At 43.3% G+C, this 19,451-nt stretch overlaps 1 protein-coding gene across 2 annotated transcripts in view; it reads left to right on the forward strand.

Annotated features, from left to right (window-relative positions):
• Positions 1-19,451, forward strand: part of TSNAX (translin associated factor X) — a 36,711-nt gene that overhangs the window by 11,782 nt on the left and 5,478 nt on the right. The window lies entirely within an intron of this gene.

Consider the following 19,451-nt stretch of genomic DNA (forward strand, 5'->3'; position numbering starts at 1 on the left):
GGTCAAAGGTGTATTCTTTAATGACCAAGTTAGTTTGCAAATGGAAATCTTTGAAGTTACATTTTTTTTTTTTTTTTTTTTTACCCGTTCTCACAAATACCTGTAAAGACACGTAATTTACAAAACCTGTACAAATAAAACATTACAGTTATGGATCTATACTTCTGATGATCATGAACTTTGCAAAAGTTGAAATACCAAACTGTAGTAACTTTTAAGATGAAACCTTAATTCGTCCCTTCTGCCTTTGAAATTTATCAGTATGCCATATTATAGTCTTCTACTGACCTGTATTTAATGTTGCTGCTACTTTATCAATAATGTATTTGTTTTATTCCAGTTACAAAGTGATTGATTCTCAAAAGAAACTACTTTGTGTATGCATATTTTAATGCCATTTGGAATATAGTATTCTAAATTTAATTTGCTCTGTAGTCTTAGAAGGCAAATGCCCAAAGAAGTTGTAAGGAATGAAGCAACTGCATACCACCTAATTCAATGGTTCTCAACCCTTTTAGACTCAAGACAGCTCTCATAAAATTCTAGCCCTGAGCTTTTTAACTTCTTTTTTGGCTATGGAAAAAGACTAGGGTATTTCTGTTGCAGACAATGCAGAAAGACCACAGAATCAGAATGTATAATACTATTTGAAATCTCTGGGTTTATCTTGCGAATTATGTGTAGGTGTTTGCACACCTAACAGTGCTAATTGTACAGCACCTTTAAAAGGGTCTTGCAGCACTCTAGGGTGCTGTGGCCCGCTGGCTAAGAACCACTGGCCTGTTAGTATACTGCCAACCCAGTTGCATCGCCATTGGTTGATGTTTAACTGAGAGAAGGTATTGAATGGAGATCTCCAGGAGGCTGGTTCAAGTTGGGGTCCAGTATTGTTCAGTATCTTCATAAATGATTTGGAGCAGGGCTGTCCTGCTGACAGCCAATAGACTGCATCTGGCCTGCGAGGTGTTAATGTGCAGCCCACAGACTCCCACTTGGTCACCACTCCCCCTATTAGGCCTGGTGCTGCAGTGGTGGCTGGAGTCTCTGGGATAGGGCAGTATGGTTAGAGGCCTGGTGAGCTTGCTGCCTGTGCAGCAGCACCAGAGGGAGGGGTCTGAGAGTGAGTGTTCACACTGCTTGTGTGGCAGGGGGATGGGGCTCACCTGTGCAATGGTAGCAGTTTACCTGTGCTGTGGTAATAATGGAAAGGGCTTCTAGCCTTGTGTGGGATTTGTGTTGCTAGTGTGGGCAGGGAGGGTGGAGCTGTACATTGCTAGGGTTCCAGGGAGCCCGTGCGGCCCCCTTGCACATGAAGCCTATGCAGTGGGCAGCCGGAGGCCTGTAGCTGGTGCACTGTGCAGCCCCCAGCCACTCTGAAGTGGAACAGCCCTGATTTTGGAGGATGGAACTGAGTGCACAGTTAGCAAATTTGCAGATAACATCAAGCTGGGTGGAGACATGGACACTTTGGAGCAGGGGTGGTCAACTCATAGCATACATGCCACAAGTGGCATGCATATCTAGTAGGGGCAAGGCTGCAAGGGAGAAGGGGAGGGCAGGGCAGGATAGTGTCTGGGGTTGGAGGGATGTTTTGTGGTTCTCTGGGGCTGTGCTGCCCCCACTGGGAGGCCAGCAGGAACCAGGGTGGTAGGGCCTGTCCCACCCACTGCACCCCACTCACCTGTTTGGCCACTCCATAGTGAACTTGGCCAAGCTCAGCTAGCCAGGAACTGCCCTGTGCCACTGAGCAAGTGAGGTGACCAGAGAGATATGGGGTAGAGAGTGGAACAGCCCCATGCCTCTGGAACAGAGAGTGCAGGGAGAGTGAAAAGGATAGAGAGGAGTTAGTGGGGAATGGAACAACTTGGTGCTGCTTATTGTGGGGGGAGATGGGGGCAGATCATCTCAGCACTGCTCAGAAAAAAGGAACCAGGTGCAGGAGCTGCAGGTCAGGTCTTTGCTTCCCCTAGACAGGTAAGACTGACCACACCCCTTCCCTCTCCTCAATTTCCAGCATTTGGCAGCCATCTACACACCTCACAGCACAGGGGTGTTTTGGGCAAAGTGCAAAACTTGTTCATTGTACCTCTGCCTAGGCCCAGCCCAACCAAGCAGTCCTAGACCAGGACCAGCAAGCTCCAAGTCCAGGGAAACCAGAGTGAGACCACCCCTGTCACTTGCACTTGCCAAGTCCTCTATGCTGAGTGACCTCAGAAACAGCAGGGTGTCTGTAACAAGGTGCATAGTTCAAGGGCTGTAAGGGGCCAGCTGGTGGGGATGATTGCCTGGCTCTAGAGTAAGTTAAAAGCTCCCAGACATGACAGTGGGGAGAGAGGGAAACTGAGAAGAAAGGTGGCACTGAAGCACTGTGGTGGAGCCCTTGCCCTGGATAAAAGAGGCAAGAGGGATGGGATGAGGTTGTGTTAATGTTTTGCTATTCTGTTTAGTTTGAAGTAGGAAGTGGGGGGGAAGGCTGGCTCCTGGGCCTGGCTGTGGGAGTAACAGCCCATTATAATGTCCCTCAGGCAGCCCCTTGCACCCCAGTGCCACCCCACACTGTGCCCTCTATCCAGGGTGTCCCCAGTTACATGTGGACCCAGGGTTCTAGTGTCACTGCCCCCACAGTGAGTTAGCCCCACTGCATGCCATCATGACACCAGAATCTTCTGAGAGCCAGTCCTCCGGGTCACCTCATCCTACTGCCCCATGGAATCGCCCGTACCCTGAGGATGCTGCCCAGCTGGGCTCCAAGGGTGCAACTGGGAGTCACCTCACTAAAAAAGTTTGTGATGAAGGTACTGCCCCATAAGTGGGGGGAACAAGCTACTTGCATGGCTCTAAAAATGCCATGTCACAAAGGCCTTGTAGATGCTGGAGTGTTGCTCCATCCCTGAACATGTAGGCATCAGGTGATACAATGGATCTGGTACTGAAGGCAGCATCCTGTCAGGAGGACAGGGCCTGCTTGTTCTGTTCCATGAGAGGCATAGGCCCTGAAGCTGTCACTGGGCATGTGGCACTGAAAATACCTTCAGACACAGCCTCACAAGGTGCCTCAAATGGGGTGGCCACAGCGTAAAAACACCTGTTACTGCTGTGGCCATAAAATAATGAAGTGATCACTGCTAATAAAGGACAGGGAGCCCTCAGGTGCTGAGGCTCCCTTGCAAAGACTCCATGCACAATCAATGCACTGCAGTGGTTTTCCAGACCTCTTTAAAATGTTTACAAGAAGTGCTTTTACTTTATTATTCTCTTTAATTTTCAGCTGGAGCAGTGCAGAGCATCACTGTGACCAGTCTGCAGTATGTGCGCCGCAGGCAGCCACTGTGGGTAGCATGCAAGCTTTGGGCACTCAATGTGGGGGCTTTGGAATGGAAGCATTAGGGCTCAAATCTCCAGCCACACGGAGCAGAGCAGTGGTAGGATGCTTCTAGAAGAGATGGCAGTGCCAGGAGCCAGGTTAAGACTTCTCTGACCTTGCAGCTGCTACCAAATTAAGGGCTCTCTCACCATGTAAAACTGCAGTTACAGTGCCAAACACTTGAGCTCTCCTGCCTTAATTCTGGCACCTCAGGATGCAAATTCTATTAGGTGTGCCTCTGGGACGACAGGATCAGAGTGGCATATGCAGGGAGGGGGAGCTTGTGGTATGGCACACCTGCAAAAAAGGTTGGCCACCCCTACTGTGCAGGATAACATCAGGATTCAGAATTATTTATAAGCTGGAAAAATGGTCCAAAATTAATCAGATGAAATTCAGTAAGGACAATGACAAATACCTGCATTTAGCATAGAACTATCAAATGTACAAAAACAAATCAGGGAACAGCTGGTTCAGTGCTGCAGAAAGGGATGTGGGGGGGTTCTAGTGGACCATAAGCTGAATATGAGTAAAAAATGGGTTGTGGTACAAAAAAGAAAAGAGCCAGTAGCTTTGGTATTGCAAAAACAAGTCGTCAGCATGCTGGGTTATATCAACAGGTGTGTAACCCATAAGTCAAGGGAAGCGATTCTTCCACTGTTCGGCACTGAGGAAGCCTCACCTGCAGTACTCACCTGTCCAGTTTTGGGCTCTGCATTCCAAGAAAGATGTGGACAAACTAGGATGAATCTAGCAGAGGGCAACAAAAATAATTAGAAGTCTAGAAAACAAGACTTACAAGGAAAGGTTGGAAAAACTGTAATTATTTAGTCTGGAGAAAAGACTAGGGGGTAATTTGATGAGTTTAAATACTTGAAGAGCTTTTAGAGAGAGGATGGTGATATCCTGTCTTCTTCAGCCCCAGAGAACACTCTGTAATGAATGTAAATTACGGCACAGGAAATTTAGGTTGGATATTAGGAAGACACTTCTAACTATGAGAGTTAAGCTTTGAAACAGATTACTTAGAGGCCTGGGGAATCTCTGTCCTTGTAAGGTTTTTCAGAGCAGGCTAGACAATCTCATCTTAGACTGGAATGATTTAGACACAGACAAACTTGCCTTGAGCAGGGGGTTGGATTAGACCTCCTGAGGTCCCTTCTCAGCTCCCATTTTCTGGGAATCTATTACAAAAATTTAATTCTGTGTTTCGAACTTGGAAATGTAAGTTGCCTTTTTTGGTCCATCTGTGGTAGCGCATATAACAGTTATGAACCCTTATTTGTAGTTCTCAGGTATTTATGACCTGGCATCTGATGTAAAGAACTACTTAAGATCTCATGGAGATTTGTAAACTTCACCAGTGTAATCTGTGCTGCTCATAGCCCTTCTGACTTGCATTCCAACCTTTCTAGAGAACATAATGTTCACCAATGTACCTTGTCATGCGCATAACATTTAAGGGCTTTGTTCCATGTCGCTATCAGGGAAAATAACTTAGCAGCATTCCCCGTGTGTCACGACTCAGTGACTTTATCCAGTTTGGAACCTTTGAGCAACTCTGAAGTGGGGATGAGGAAGCAAGTGAGCAAACCTGATATTCTCCTGAAAGAATATTCTGAGAGAGAAAACAAGACTTGGTGAAATACATTTTCAGTACATGTTTGCAAAGGTGACAAATGACGTTTTTGCATGGAATGCCTTGTAAACTTGCTATAAATACAAGTAGTTCCTTTTATGAGAAAGAAATCAATGCCAAAAATTGTCTTGTCTTTTTGGATTTTCTTTGGCTTTGGCAGCCTTTCTTCAGTCATTTCCCCCTTTATAATATGTCAGTCTCTGCCTTACTGTAAGACCCTAATACTAAATGGGAATGAAAAATCCTATTAAAAACAAGTCAAAATACCCATTTGGAAGGATTCTCTTTTGGAAATTGGGCAATTAAAAAAAAGAATTAACAATTCAGAATGACTGTCTCTTGAATCATGTTGAAGTCTTAAAGACATCTCAACCATTTTATTGGTGCGTCTAGGATAGGACAGGCAAAACCAGATGGTTAAAAAGTTAGAAGTGCTGTAAACCTCCCTTGGAGGAAGTTACAGGTCCACTGCCTGTGCTGGTGACTCACTGTCTCTGGCAGCTGCAGCCTCTTCCAGTCACCATATGTGAGGAGGTAACACATCCTAAGACCACCAGTCCTCTTGGGTGTGTTCTGTAGGATGTAATTTGCCACAGTGCTCTACACACTACTTCCTTCCCTTCATTTTCACTTTACTGAAGCCAGAGAACCAAAACCCTGAGAAATAAGTGTTTTGACACCCATCTTGATTCCAGTGGTCTTTCTTGCCCAAGTACAGGGGGACTAGACCTGATGATCTGTAAGGTCCCTTCCAGCCCCTAACAACTATGAAACTATGAATAATGGAGGGTTAGGATACATGCTACTTCATATCTTTCCTGTTATTGAGATGTGCAGGGTTAAAGTCTTGCACCAGTCCCTCCTCATCTGTTACACAAAGTAACCGAAGACTGTGTCGTCAGTCCTTTTATAGACAAGTGGGCAGATGCAATAGGTTACACTTCTAGAGGAGGAGCATAGACCTGTTTCATCCTTGCTATCTCCAAGGAGTATATGTTAAGACAAGTTGCTGCAGGTAGGTTGGGAGTATCTTGGATTTAGAAAAAGACCATGTTGTATATTTTAGTCTCCTCCTAATTTTGGGTCGTATGAATAGGGGGTAAGTCCTGTGGAATCCCTTTATTTCCCAAAGCTGTAAGTCCTAGAAATCATCCTAGTAGTTCTGCAATCGGGGAACTTGCGCCATGCCCAAAACTTAGTATTAAATTAGAAGAAAAATTAGCCCTCATCCAATTTCTGTAGACCATTTCCAGCTTTTAATTGATTTGTAGTGCTTCTGCATGATGAGCCTATGTAGGAGCCCCTGCATTGGTGTCTTGAAGCCAGTGTTAGTGTCATTTTTGCACTGGGGCTATATACAGAGGGCTCCCATATTTCACTGAACAGCCCAGTGGAAGCTTGAGGAGGACTCTGAGGAACATTGTTTAATGAGTATGCGTAATCTTAAGTTTTGATCTAAGATGCGTGCCTACTTTCACTTTATTCACATGAACTTGATCACCTCAGTCTGGAACAGGATGGGAGACAGGGAGTTAGTGTTTTGGCTTCAGGTCTAATAGAATTTTTATTGGTTTCTTATGGTAGTGGGGAAGCTGGGATTGGAGGGGACAGCATAGATGTGAAGACTGTAATTGTGGTAGGAGTGTGAAGCTAAGATAAAATTTGGTGGAGTGAAGGGAGGGTGTGAAGGATAATGGTTAAATAAGAACACAGTTGATAGGAGGTAGATATTTTTCTGAAACTTACCATGATTAACCAAAATTATAATGAAAAATCAGTGTTGCAAGTACCAGCTTTGTTTCTGCTTATATTTCTAAGTCAATATTTACACTAAACCAATAAATACATTTTAAAAGTAAGGTGAGATTAAGTGAGAGCGGAGCCAGTAATATTTTACATAGCTCCTGGAGTTTTAAACCTTGACTTTCTAGTCATTTTAAATTTTCCATTCTGAGTTAATATTTAAAAAGATCTATGCAGTTGTCTTCCTTGAGAACTAGTTATTGAAGAAAACACAATGTTTACAGTTTTTGAGCACAAAATTCAAAAATATAATTCCAGTGTTCCATATCTAAAAGGCAGCTTGCCAATTAACCTCAAACTTCCTCAAAATATTCTCCCCTGGATTGTGACCAAATATGAAAAATTCTCCTGCCCCCCCTTCTACATGTCCCAGAAAGGAATCAAAAGAGATCAAAACTGGGCTTAAAATGGAAACTATCTTAATCACCTTAATTTATGGAACCATGCATAATAAAGCCGCCTGATACACGTTTTATTTAGTATAATAATTGTTGGTCTATAAAAAGCAATGCTGTCAGTATAGTTCTTGGGAATACTGTTTGCCACTTGTAATTGTTAAATGCTTTTTTTGGGGTTACTCCAAACAGTTGTTCTTTTGACTTGAAGATAAAACAATTCTGGCAGAGCACTAAAGGAGTTCCATGCTTTCCCTCATTAAGAATAGTGCTAATGGCACGCAGGATGTTTCCCCAAAGGACACTTGCATGAGCTCAAACACTGAGTATAGCACTAATTGAACAACAACAAAACCTGATGACTGTTTTCTACACATTTCTTAGCAGTACAGATTGTCCCAAGGGATGATTAAACAAGCAAACAAAGATATACTGAAATAACGAAGTCTTTTTTTAATGTAGAAGGTTTCATTTGTTATGTTATGAATGTTCTACTTTGTTGATATTTTTGAAGTTGTATCATTTGGAATATAGAATTCCTGCTCCTTTGCCCCACTTTACAATGTATACCATATATATCCTGTGAGGAAATGTGCACTGTTTCTTTAAAATTGTGGCAGGAAGCCAGGCAAGAGAAGAACTGGGAAAAGTTCTAGGGAGAACCTCTACAATGGAGCAGAGACAGTAGCTGTTAAGAATAAAACTGTTTCCCAAGCCTGATAAAGTAATATTGTGTTAATATCCCTAATATACAGCAAATGCACATACCAGACTTACAGATCTGAATGCACGTATAAATCAGTAAGATTTGCAGATATTTTTAAAGTATATTTTCAGCCTGGTTTGCAATAGGTGTCATTATTCTATTATGTTCAGAAGATACCAAACAAATGAAAGCAAATCTTTGTTATAGTAGTACTAGCCAATTGCCTGTCATGAATGGGGGCGGGGGGGGGGCAGGCCATCCTGCTCCCCCTTCCCTCCTGTTGCTTGGGGTCCGGGCTGGCCTCGCCTTGCCCTCCCCCCCCCCCCCGCATTACCTGCAGGGAGCAGGGTGGTTGTGGGGGCGCTCCCCCCCAAATCTGCTCTGTTGCCGCCACCTCCTGGGACCAAGACAGAATAGGGATGAGGCCAGCCTGGCCTTGCCCCACCCTGTTCCATCTCGTGGGTCCCCACTATCATGGTGGTGGGCTTCCTTCTGTTAGAACACATCTTCATGGTCTGACTGTCTGTTTGTCAGCCAATCAGAGTGCAAATAAAGTGTTACAGCCAAGCAGGCTGACAGATGTAGGCTTTTATAATATTAGAATGGAGGTAAATTAAGTAGGCTTGTTTATACTGCATCTAATTTGGACTAAGAGAGTAGTGACTATAGTACTTTGTCAGATGAAATTCTATGTTTTTGTCAAAGCATTAGCCACCTAGGGTGTGATACTACCAAGTGATACATTCCTGAAAATCAAAGGGATTGTAAGATCTTGGGGTGAGACTAATTTTTTCCCTGTGCATTGCATAGAATAGTGAGTCCCTGATCTGTTTGGGAGGTGGGGGCAGGTGGTCTCTGGTCACTATTTTAATGCAATTTAATAACTGTGTGTGTAAACTTAAGGTCTTGTTACAGCTGACCTTTTCCACCATGTTACAATATGCCTTCACTGGTGTTAGAAGTGCTCTTTGGCTCTGGAGCAGCAGCCATCAACATTTTACCACCATGTCTGCATTTGGGGGCAGAGTTAGATGACATTCTTTTAAAAAATGTCAGCACCTTGTCTAAATGATCACTTCCATGAATTGCTTTCATTAAGGGAGCTGTAATAATGAATGTTACATTACGAAATTTTATGTAAAATCCGTTGACATGCCTGACACAACTTGTCCAGTGTAGACATTAAACTTGTGGTAACAGAACATCATAAAAACATAATTACATCTAACCATGACAAAATTTCACAATGTGGCTTATTCTTGTCTGTGGCCTTCTCCTATTTAGGAGTACATTATGGGTGAAATTGACATGCCATGTAAAAAGTGGAAGCAGATCTCCACAAGTTGGACTGGTTATTGTAGACGAGGCCTATGTGAATTGATGGGGGAATGGTTTATGGCATGATACAGCACCCTGTTTTAGCTTAGTTACCTAGCAGCTTCAAGCAATTTAACAGATCATAGTATCTTTCATGATTATGAGTTTTATTGTCCAAATAGGCCAGGATTTCTCACCCTTAAAGGAGGATATTTTTGTAGGGTATACAGAATTCTTGCTGGAAAATGAATTTATTGCTAATAACTTATTGCATACTGATGTAGAGTCTTTATCTGTCATTTTTGTTCTTAAATTGTATTAATTTTCTACGCAGTACAATAAACATCTCATACATACTCAAGCTTTTTGTCACAGCTATCTTCATATATATTTCTACTAAGTTTAATATCAAGAATGGATATACAGTTCAGAAATAATAGGAGGTAGAAGTAGTTAGTCACATTTGATTTAAAGTATTGTACCCCCGAAAATGCAAAAACGAGTAAATGATGTGTTTAATCATATGCTGAGATAAAAAGGAGTGTGAAGAAAAGCTCTCAAAGGCATAATAAATAAAGAAGAGCATAATAAATTGTAGAAGGTTCACCTAGAACATGAATTAAATACATAGAGGAGAAGGGATCAGCCAAGGAAGCTATTGGATTGCTAAGAGATAGTGGCAAGAACATAATAACACAGGAACAGGATGTAGCTGAAAAATTAAACAAGTTCATCTCCCTACTGTTCAGGGGTGAGAGCATAGACAGAGGTAAGATGCCAAAAATGGAAACTGAGTTTCCTGATGAGGCTATTAAAACACTATATTCATAACTAATTCCTTTACTGCTATCTATCAAACCTAGTTTTTCTCGTTTTTAGACCACCTTGATTCAAATTTTGATAAAAAATAGACTAATTGTGACTTTTCTTTTCCATGTTCATTGCTTGTTCAAGACTCTTCCTTATTAATTCCCTCAGACACTTTCTTGTCTCACTTCCTTCACAGCTTCAGGCTCTCTCCATTCTCTTCCAACCAACTTGTACAATTAGCAGACTTGAAGGCTAGGGACAGAAGTTACAAATAACCCAGTTTAAGTGATCAGAAACTGGTTTAAACCTGTAACCAAACATAAGTTCAGTGCACATAAACCAGTTTCAAAATGGCTGAAACTGGTTTAAGATCAACTGGTTGAATGTAGTATCAGACTTAACTGATTTGGGTCCAACTGGTTTATGGGACTTCTGGTTTGTCGTGGACCCCTTCCTGGTTTAAGTTAAATCAGAATCCTCCAGCATCCTCTGCAGCCCTTGGCTGGGCTGGGCTGTTTGTTCCGGTCAAGCAGGGTTGGCCCTACCCCTCTCCTCCCTAGCCAGAGCACTGTCACTGCTCCAGCTGGCTGAGAAAAGGGTGGTGGTGGGAAACCCTGCTTTGGAGTGCTGCTGGGTCTGCCTGGCAGGGGGGCAGCAGCCCTTGCCAAGCATCTCCAGCCCCCCATCCCCTTCACTGCTTCAGCAGCAGGAGTGGAAGTGGTCCAGACCCTGGTAGCTTGCAAGAAAGTGGGGGTTTATTGCAGGGGGTGGCAGTGCAGGCACTGATAGGCTCTGATTGTGCACCTGGGGTGGCGGCAGCCAGACACCAGTAGCCTTTGAGAAGTGGGGGTTTAATTCCCCCCATTGCAGGCAGCAGTGGCGGGGGCTCTGACAGGGCACCATGGGCCGAGTCCTTCTGAGGAGCTGGCCGTGGGAGGGAGTGGGAAGGGGGCATGTGACCTGGCTGCACCAGTGAGTGGAGCTGGGGCTAGTTGCAGCCTGGCTCACCACTGCCTCCTGCTGCAGTGATCTTCATTTAATTCATCAACTTTTTGACAGGACGTAATCAGTGAAGAATTACTCACCGTCTGAACCCTGATAGGAGAAATAGGATGCTGTGGATCATTCAGGTTTCTCAAAGTTTTCATATTGTGTACCAAATGTACCAAACTTTAAGAAACATTCTCTAGTGGACACTTCCCTTTCCCTTCATAGTTCAATTATGGCAATAGCAGCAATTGCTTACATGGAAAAATTATATTAGAGAAATAGTTAATATACATTGGCTGCCTTTAATAATTCAGTTTTGAAAATGAAGGAGTCAGCATCATGTGATCAGTTCGTTCTTTAGAAACAACAGCTGTTCAGGTTACCAGTAGCTCATCGACCATAGATTGGAAACCTCTGCTATAAATCCAGGAGGAAAATGAGCTGGAGGCAAGAGAAACTTCCCCTTTTTGATCAAATGGCAAACGGGCATAAAGGATCTCCAGCCCAGTAGACAAAACTACTAAGGTAAAGAGTGTAACATGATTTGATCTTTTGATCTGACTTGGTGCCAATTGTAACCATTTCTCCTTTCTGCTGTCAGACAGGTAGGTCAATTTAACTCAGACAAGGCAGCCACAAGGCTGCCTTGTCTGAATTAAATTGACTCGGATTGGTGACAGGCTCCTGGATTTTCTGGAGTGGCAGCCGTTGTGCTGCTGAGTGGTGTTCTTGTTCCCTTCAGAGATTGCTGCACCCCACTTTGACGGCACTTCCTTTTCCAAGAATAGAAGGCAAGATATCACATGTCAGGGCACAAAGCTTTTTATAAAACCACCACATTGATTGAAAACTTCCACCTGTAGTTTTACTGATTGGGGAGGAAATCCTGCTTCACCTGCCAGCAGGAACAAAATCTAGCCATAGCCTGGTTGGGATCTACAGGCAGGAAGTGACACTAGTGTCTAGACTTAGAGAGAGGAATAGACAGTCTTCAGTAGTGGCTGCAAAGTTGCTTTGTGGATATGAAGCCCTGCTTTCCTACTCGTTGCTTGCAGCGATGGATTTGAGACATCACCTCCACTGTTTCATGTAAGGGAGGTAGGGTACAAAGTAAAAGGGTTGGGTGGCACTTTGACAGACATGTAGGCAGCAATAGGAGCAGGGACTGAACATAAATGAAGGTTATCTCCACAGTCATTCTGATTATAGAAAGAGAGGCCAAGGCCTCCCCATAAAGTAGTTCACTTTGAGTTCTTCCTCCCAGACCCTTGGGGCATTTTTACACATGCAAGCACTGCAGTGCTGGGGGCTTTGAAAAGCACCTGGCGCTGCATCACTTACAGTTGTATAAGCAGCAAAATGCATGTCAACGTGCAGAAAATGGCAACAGTCCACTTTTCAACGAAAACACGTAAGGTGTTTTAGTTCAAAAGCACACCACCACCATTTTCTCCACTCTGATGCGCATTTCACCATTTATACAACTACAAGCATTGCAGCGGCGTGCACATCAACTCGTGTATGGAGTAGACTCGATTAGTCGAGTTTGCTTTGACGCACAATATCTCCGGCACCTCTGACCACAAAAATGTATGTGTATAAATGCCCTTGGACTTCAGAGGTGTGGTCCATTTATGGAAACTCTTTCTCTTTCTTTATTACTTTTGTGATTCCTGATTGTGTGGTACCTAACCAGTTATTCCTAATGGATGTTATGACAATTTCAGCATTATTCAGACTAATTTGGAGCTCCTCTTCCTAGGACTAAAAAGAGCCTATGCATCCTTTCACATTTGATTTCAGACCTCTTTAAGTAGTGAGAGATTTGTCATATAACACAGTGAATGAGCTATCAAACTGATACCCCAACTTCAGCAGGGGCCTATAGCTAGGGACCTACTCAATTCGAAATTTTGCGGAAATTGCTTTCTGTATTTAAATTACCTGTAGGCAAATACAGACCCTATTTAGTTCAGTTTTTCAGGGCATGTGAAATATATACATATATATATAGACTTAGCATGGAAAAGATGGCAGGGGTGAGCAAAGTCCAGCCCACGGGCTGGATTGGGCTTGCAGCAGACTTCATTTCTTAGAAGCCCCTGCCTGTGTTGCTGCAACCTGTTTCTATGGACCCCAGCACTGGCAGGGCATGGAGGTCGGCCCCAACAGTGCTGGCGAGACGCACAGTTGGGCAGACAGCTGCTCCAGAGCCAGGATTTCGCGGTGGTGACAACACGGTTCAGAGCCGGGGCAGAACTATGATCTTCTGCCCACGTGCCTCGGGCAGAGACGCGCAGGCAGCAGATTGCGGCTCTGCCCCAGCTCCAGACCATACTGTCACTGCTGCAAGATCCCAGTACCAGCCCTGGAGCAGCTTTGTGCTGTGCCAGTGCTACTGGGGACAGTCTCCATGGAAACCCTGGTCCTGTACTGTCACGGCCCTGATGCTGCTGGGATCTCCATGGAAACTGGCCACAGCAACATGAGCCAGGGCTGCTGGGAAATGAAATCCAGCTGGATCTGTCATTTTGTCTACCTTTGCTGTAGTCTGGTAAATTCAGTGCATTTGTATGTGGCATTTTCCGAGGGGTGCCTTTAGTTGAAAAAAGTTGTCTTAGAACAGGGATTGACAACCTTTTTATCACGATGAGCCTCTGCAAGAGCCCCACACTCTCCAACAAGTAGCAGACTTTGAGAGTAATAGATAAAAAAAAAAAAAAGGCAGGTGCTAGGACCCTGGTGATGTCTCCTCTGCCATTGTGGCTGGAGCATTTTGCTGATTCCCTGACCTGCCACAGGCAGGATCCAGTCTCTTCGTGGACTGGATCCAGCCCATGGGCCGTTGGTTGCCAATCTCTGTCTTCGGAGCAGTAATCTTTACTGTCTGCAGCTCAGGTTCAATTTCTAACAGAAAATTTCATGTGACATTTGTCTAGTAGCAACATTTTCTCTTTCCCCCACTTCCTGCAGCAAAGCTGAAATCCTACTGCAGTTGAACTGCAAGGAATGAACAAAGTTTCTCTTGTCCTTTTAGTGACTACTGTGGGCCATAAGGCTCAGATTTCGGCACCAGATGTTCTGTGACTGCACTGTGTACTCTGAGTCCTGTTGCACAATTTAGGAGGAAGTCAGCACTGGATTTCAACTGTTCATGTCTTGACCATCAGAGCTAGGGACGGACATTACACATATACTGGTTTAAGTGATCAGAAACTGGTTTAAACCTATAACAGATGTTCAGTGCACATAAACTGATTTGAAAATGGCTGAAACTGGTTTGAGATGAACCTGGTTGAATTTAGTATCAGACTTAACTGATTTGGTTTAAACTGGTTTATGCAATGTCTGTCCCAGACCCCTTGCTGGTTTAAGTTAAACCAGACACCCCCAGCATCCTCTTGGGGCTGGGTGGGGCTCTCTGCTCCACAGCACAGCTGCCACTTCAAGTCTCTGCCAGAGCTGCAGCCATGAAGGCACAGAGCATCTGCCTGGCTTCCTCCTGCTCTCCCTGTCCCCTCACCACTCCCCGCTGAACAGGGATCCCCCGTCCCCTCTGCCTTACACAGACATGCATTAGCTAGCAGACCACATACTGGCTGCAGTCCGTGCTGTAGCAGACACCAGTGTCAGCTTAGGGCTTTTGGAGCTGATCATTCGCTCAGCTGGTAATGTCCCTCCATTCCTTCTTTGTTTAAGAAGAGTTTGAACTAATGAGGGGCTGTTTGTTTTCTGATCGGGTGATAAATGCTCTGTTATCAAGGAGTGGGAGAACCCCTCCCTAATCTTGCTGGGGCCTGGCCACACCACCCTTAGCTCAACCCTGTAGAAGGGAAGAGAGGGCTGTTCTAGCACCCCCTGGCCTCTAGCCTGAGTCACTGCAGGCATGTGCCTGCATGTCTGGGATGTCTGTGCAGTTACAAAGTGATTTAGCCTAGCCAGACTAACTTGCCAGGATTGAATCGGTTCAGGCTCAGACTTTTTAAATGTCTGTCCCTAGCCCAGAAGTAGCAGCATTAAGAATAAAAGTGGGAGGTGAGGGAGTGCAGGATTCTAGGAAATAAAAGGGTGTTAACACTGAAAGGGAAATAAGAGAGGATGAACATATGCAGGAAGAGAAAGAACACAGTCAGTATTGACAGCCCCAAGGGTTCAAAGCCATGAGACTGGTTAAAAATGAACTTAAAACGGCTATTTTAAGATTTTCATTTAAATTTAGTTTCCTCTTTTTAATCTTGAGAAGTCTTCCGTCTGTCTTTTCCCTGTTCCCCCCTCCCCCAGCCTCTCCTTGTTGTGTAATCACTTCTAGCCGAAATGCCAGCCTGCACTTACAAAGATTGGAGCTCTAGCCAGAGAGAGATTACAGTTTCCCAACCCTCACCCCTCTGATTCAGGATTTTTCTCTCCATTGCTCACCCACATTATTGTTCTCTCTCCCTCCCTATCTTCTCATACTCTTTCTTTAGTGTCCTGTTTTCAGTTTCCTTTCTGTTCCCTCCCTTTTCCTACCTCTCACAAATGACTACTGTGTTTATGTTTAACACTCTAGCAATATATGCATTTGAAGATCCCACTTCCCAGGTATGATGGACATGACTATATCATTTAAGGGGTATCCCCTAGCTTCTTCAGTACAGAGTTGAAAGTAACTTTCAGATTAGCATCAACAGTAATGCAAATCATGATGTTGCCTCTGATTAAAATTTTGATGGAGGGTGAGAAGAAGTGTTCTACCTAAATTAATTGTCACATCTGGTATGTGTATTAGGTCCCTTTAGGGACTCACTTATAAAAAGTTTTCTGAATGAATGCTTAATATATCTATTGCATGGATTGGAAGCTTGTGTGTGTTTAAGTAAAAATACTAAGTAAAAATATGGTGAGATCCAAGCCCTCCTTGACCAGAAGGGAAGGGCTTATTCTGCTTGGCAAGATGACACCTCATCTCAGCAGAAGGGAGAGATGTATCGGCTCTTCAGAGCCAAAGTTCAAAAGAGGATCCAAGAAATCAAAAATCAGTGGTGGCAAGATAAAGCCAAGGAAATACAACTCTATGCTGACAATCACGATATGCATAGTTTTTTTCCAGGCAATGAAAATCATCTACGGCCCAACTACCCATGGTCCTACTTTCCTGTGATTGCAGGATAGCTTGACACTCCTTAAAGACAATGAATTTCTCCAAGCTAGACAGAAAGAGCACTTTGAGGCACTCTTGATTTGTGAGTCTACTGTGGCAGATACCACCATCAAGTCCATCCCAAAACACCCTGAATCCCTGGTCCTGTGCCATCTCTCTTATCCTAGAAATCTGGCATGCCATGAAGGAAACCAAGAACACAAAGGCTGTTGGACCAGAAGGCATACCTGCTGAAATCTATGTAGCTGGTATCAAGGAACTGGTACTGACACTCCATAAATTCATTTGTCAAAGTAGGAACAATGAAGAATTCCCTGGGGACCTGAGGAATGCCAACATCATGACTGTCTTCATGAGAAGAGGTAAGTCTGTGTGTGGGAAAGTACATCAAAGTCCTGAGGTTTCTGCATGACCAAATGACTGTAACCATTCTGTAGCAAATTGGAGACAGATCCGGTTGTTATCTGAACTGGGGTCAAGCAAGGATTTGTTATCATCCCAATTCTGTTCTCCGTTTTTTTTACCGTCATCCTGGTTCTCATCCTGGTTCTCATTAGGGACCACCTTCCTTCCAGAATTGACATTGAATGCCAAATGGATGGAGGGCTGTTCATTCTGGGTCATTTCTGCTTGAAGACTGAAGTGCTCAAAACAACCATCCTTGACCTTCAATATGTAGATGATTGTGCCATTCTTCTGCACACAGAAGAAAACCTCCGGACTGCACTGAATCTTTTCAGAGCAGTGTACTGAACTATGGGCCTCTCTCAACACCAAGAAGACTAAAGTGCTTTATCAGCCTTCCCTGGGCCATGAATGTGACTACCACCCCAAATTACCATAGAGAGAAAGACCCTTCCTCTACCTCAGTAGTAACTTTATCAGAGAGTTAACATGAGGAGATCCATCACAGGATCTGGTGTGCAAGTTCCTCCTTTGAGAAATTTCTTTGGCATGTCTTTTATTCATTGCAATCTCTGGAAGGACACCAAGTCCCAGGTCTACAATGCAGTTATCACCCTGACCTTTGTCTACAGATGTGAAATGTGGTGACCTACTGTCATCATCTAAAGAGCCTGGAGAAGTATCGCCAACAATGTCTCTGGAAAATCCTCCACATCAAATGGGAAGATTGCTGCACAAACGCCAGCATTCTTGCTAAAGCTGGTGTTACCAGCATTGAGTCAGTGATCCTTAAGCACCATCTTTACTAGACCTGACACTGGATGTAGATGCCTGACTCAAAATTACTCTCGCCATAAAACCCATTGATGTGCTGTGGTAGAGATCATCCTTGAATTGATGGATCACCATTGCTGCCATCAATTAAATAAAAATAAGTTTTCTAGATAAATGTTTAATATAATATTTTATCTTCAAAAAGTTGGAGGACTCTGTCAGAGCTGGTTACTGTATTTTGTACTGTATCTTTAGCATGGTACCTAGTGGTGATGGAAGACCAAATGAATCTTTTTTAATGTTCAGTAAATGTAATAAAATGTCAAAACACTGTAACAGTTCTGTAATTTTGTGTATATATTTGTAATAAGTGCTAATAGAAATAATCAGAGATCTTTAATTGAGCTCTTTGCGTGTACAGGGAAAACCAAAATGGATTACATAACAGCAGTCTTATAAACCGTTTCATTACTAGCAGCTCAGCCCATAAATAATCCTATTTTGGAATAAATCCAAAACAAGAGCAGAAGGGAAAAGGTATTGTTGGATAAAATAGTGAAATGGGATGGGATTTTTTCACCTTAGGGATTATTTGCTGAAAGCAGCGGATGTCCTTCCATTAAGCTAAAACATAATATGTTTAAACATCCTTTTACCTGCACATAAAAACACCTTCTTTCAAGGTCTTGGGTCATGTAAATGTCATCATTTTTTAATACTTCTGGAAGGGAGGCCTTGTATTCAATTCAAATATTATTTTTAATGGAAAAAAATAATAGCAAAGTAGTCCTTACCTTGTAGGCTTCAATGAATTGTTTATAGTGCAAATGAGAGAGTTAAAGATACAAAAAATGAAGATTGATCTTGCAATTTTGCAACAAGAGGAATTAACTGAAATCTTGAAAGGGATAAATAAAAGCAAACAGTGAACTCTACTTTTTGTTAAATATTTCTGTGTGAAAACTAGCAAAGCTGTGGAGCTAGGAGCTGTGGAACGTAGGAGTTGATTTTTGACCTCCCACCATATTTCTCATGTCATAAAGTGAAGACGGAGGGAAGGGGCTCTTGTGTGGGGCCAAGGACAAATGGAAAGAGGAAATAAGTAGATGATGGGGGTGAATTTGTGGAATGTTTTAGGATGACCAAGGCAGTGATGTGTGTATGGAAGTTGGGAGCTCATTTGATCTCTCCTGACTACAGGCAGAACTTGAATGAGTCTCAGATTGGTAGATCCTGCATCCCCTGATTGTCCTGTCCAGAAGCAACAGAGATGTAATCTGGGAAACATTCTCATGTGAAATGCTGCTGCATCTGGAAGCTCACTGCTTATTTTAGTAACTGCCAAAATGTCAAAATGAATTATTAGCTTCATGTCATCACTGCATCACCATTTAGTTCTGTGGGATAAGTCTGGGAAAGGACAGGCGATGATATCCAGCTGTTTCTAGAATTTATGGGTTTGTCAACCTTTTAGAGGATTATGAACAATTTTTTTCAGCAGTCCTTTACCACTTATGCTCTGAGACCTTTATCTCAATTGTCTGTTTTAAATATGCCTTGGATTGGCCCAGCATCTTCCCAGAGTTGTATGAGGAATGCTTTTGGGCGGCCTCCGGTAACATCTTATCTGTAGCAGAACACTGCAGGAGAACGACACTTCTTTCCCCACTACCAGCATAAAAATCATGAATGGAGACAAACCTGTCCCTTTTTAAGTAGAAAAATAACTTGCTGGTTACCTTTTAAGCCCTTACTGTGGCTGTGGTATGAAAGGCCTTCTGCACATTGATTTTACCCTTTAAATCGTATTCTTTACCGTGGTGCCCAGCATCATCATCCTCCCTGTTGCTCAAACTCATATATTCTTGGCTTCATTTTTGTACTTGGATTTTCCCTATGATTCATCTGATGTCTAAATTTGCTCCTGGATCCTGCCTATCTTTTTTATGAGTGAAATCCTGGCCTCACTAAAGTTGATAACAGTTTTATCATTGATTTCAATGGAACTAGGTTTTACCCACCACCTCTTTCTCACTGCCCAAAGTGTCAAGCTCTTGTCTAAACCCGTCATCTACATCTTGATATAGTAGTTTCTCTTTTCTGGTCTA

This window comes from Crocodylus siamensis, chromosome 1 (genome assembly GCF_052110815.1).
Source record: "Crocodylus siamensis isolate JL-2025a chromosome 1, ASM5211081v1, whole genome shotgun sequence".
Taxonomy (NCBI): Eukaryota; Metazoa; Chordata; order Crocodylia; family Crocodylidae; genus Crocodylus; species Crocodylus siamensis.